The following is a 2,825-nucleotide window of genomic DNA, read 5'->3' on the forward strand; positions in this document are numbered from 1 at the left end:
TTGTCAAAATATGTTGGCTATTCTAATTCATCTGTATTTGTACCTGAAATTTAAAATCAGCTTCTCCAACACTAAAAATATCCTTCTAGTACTTTTTTTGTTGGTTTTGTAGTTGTGGTGATTTTGTAGATGACATTGAGAATTGACATCTTAATAGTAATGATGTCTGCTAATCAATAAACATGAAATATTTTGTTTTATAGTTTATAACATAGACATTGCACATATGTTGGAAGGCTTACACCTAAAACTATTTTATGGGTTTTGTAGTGCAATTGTTATGTGCTACTTAATTTTTCAATTTGTTCAAGCTTCTCCTCCTGAAAATGGTCACTGTTTTTCTGTCTCTTTCTGTGTTATTTGTCATAAAGAGGAGAACTATAAAACACAGATCTAAAACCCTTAGAAGCACATTGCTCAAGTTGGGCCTAGAGACTGGTGAGTTTTGGATTCACATCACACAGGTGTTGGTTTTGACAAACTGTGCCATGAGTCCCTGAGAAACAATAGTGGATGAAGTTCCTTGTCCTGTTGTGTGCCTTGAGAGCTTGGCTTTTGTAACTAAGTGAGAACACCCTCTCTTAGTCCCTGCCAGTAAGACGGGTTATTGTCAGATTACATGATGTGGCCAGTCTAAAAGGACTGAGAATTCAAGACACACAGATTATTAAGACCCACTCTCTTTGCTCCAAATATGCCAAATTCTCAGGGGAGTTTGTCTTAATAAGAAGTCCCCTCCTTCTTGAGGGGATGAGGTGCTTTTGTCATCTCAACCTTTGCTGCCTAGTTAGTGCTGGGAAAGCCAGTCCCACAAGTGCCTGCCTGGTGTCTCGGGTTGGTGGGCCTGGGACTGGCAGCAACTCCGTGTGTCCACATACTCATGTGTTCACAATTTCATGAGGAGGTAGGAGACACCACTCAAAAACATCATCCTTAACGGCCCTTGGCAGCAAAAATCTTTTGCTATCGTAGCCTATCTCTGGGAGTAAATTTTGGAGGGATAATTCAGGCGGCATCTTCTGCTGTCATTTTAAAAACATCAATTATATCCGTGGTATTCCACACCTGGAAAGTTATCTTTGAGACTTTCTAGGAAGAAAGTTCTTTGCCTTGAGTCACCTATGCAATATAAATAATTTGGCAGTATTTAAAAAGAAAACTTCTCAAAAAGCTCTTGTCTTAAACAGCTATCTTACTGATAACTATGAAAAGATACAAACTAAGTATAGCAACCAATCTCAGAGACTCCTTTAACAAGATTAAAAGGCAGAAATCAAATTTAAAACAAAATTATAATCCTATAAACCAGAAGACTTTTTGAATCTCTGGACCTCTAATATAAAACCATCTTCTGAGTTCAGCTCCATTTCCTCAATCTAAAAATTTAGTTTTATACTCAGAAAGAAAAACTGAAAATCCATCACCTGATATAAAAAAGGAAATTGAAGATAATGCAGTTGAACGAATGGGTCATTTTCTTGATATCATTCACGCTGTAACCCCATTTAAAAGGGAGTTAAAAGCAACGATCATTGTCTTCCAAATTGAACCTCTACAAAATCAGGGATGTACATCTGAAAGCAACTCAAAGGCCTGCCGTTGTTTTTGCCAACCTTAGAACCTTCCCAGTTTGCCTCTGGGTGTTTATGGATACTGTGTAAAGTCCAGACGTTGGAAACTGAACTGTTAATAAAAGTTGTATCATATGCTTTCTGTACCTCAATCAAGCATCCCATACGAAACTGCTAGGGGTACATACAACCCATTCTGGAAACTACTGTCATATATGTCATATAAAAATATTTTCAACCTATATTCATTCTCATCTTATACCAGCAGCATGAAGATAGAAATAAATGTTTTTTCTAGACATTATATATATTTTATATTATACATTTATTATATTTACTTATATATGTTATATGTTATGAAGGGGTGGCCTGCCCCTCCACACCTGTGGGCGTTTCTCGTTAGGTGGAATGAGAGACTCGAGAAAAGAAATGAGACACAGAGACAAAGAATAGAGAAAGAAAAAGTGGGCCCAGGGGACCGGCGCTCAGCATACGGAGGACCCACGCCGCACCGGTCTCTGAGTTCCATTAGTATTTATTGATAATTATCTTTACCATCTTAAAGATAAGGGAGCGGCAGGACAATAGGATCATTGTAGGGAGAAAATTAGCAGTAAGACATATGGATAAAGATCTCTGTGACATGGATAAGTTCAAAGGAAAATGCTGTGCCTAGATATGCATATGCAAACATCTCCACAAACCTTTTAGCAGTGTTGTTTCAGCAAGTCCCACCTTTTGCCTTAAGGCCGTTTTCTCCTGTCTCCGTAAACAAAGCATACAATCGGGTCTCACACCCACCGAGATGTTCCATTGCCCAGGGACGGGCAGGAGACAGATGCTTTTCTCTATCCCAACTGCCAACATTGGCCAAAAGGCCTTCTTTCCTCTTGTACTGGTCCTCCTCAGCACAGACCCTTCACGGGTGTCGGGCTGGGGGACGATCAGGTCCTTCTCTTCCCACGAGGCCATATTTCATACTGTCACATGGGGAGAAACCTTTGACAATACCTAGCTTTCCTAGGCAGAGGTCCCTGTGACCTTTGGCCGTGTACGTGTCCCTGGGTACTTGAGATTAAGAGAATGGTGATGACCTTTAACCAGCAAGCTGCCTTCAGGCACTTGTTTAACAAAGCACATCTTGCACAGCCCCAAATCCATTAAGCCTTGAGTCACCACAGCACATGTCTCTTGCAAGGACAAGGTTGGGGGTAGGGTCACAGATTAACAGCATCTCAAATACAGAACAAAATG

The sequence above is a fragment of the Mandrillus leucophaeus genome, unplaced genomic scaffold (genome assembly GCF_000951045.1).
Source record: "Mandrillus leucophaeus isolate KB7577 unplaced genomic scaffold, Mleu.le_1.0 Scaffold33, whole genome shotgun sequence".
NCBI classification, from domain to species: domain Eukaryota; kingdom Metazoa; phylum Chordata; class Mammalia; order Primates; family Cercopithecidae; genus Mandrillus; species Mandrillus leucophaeus.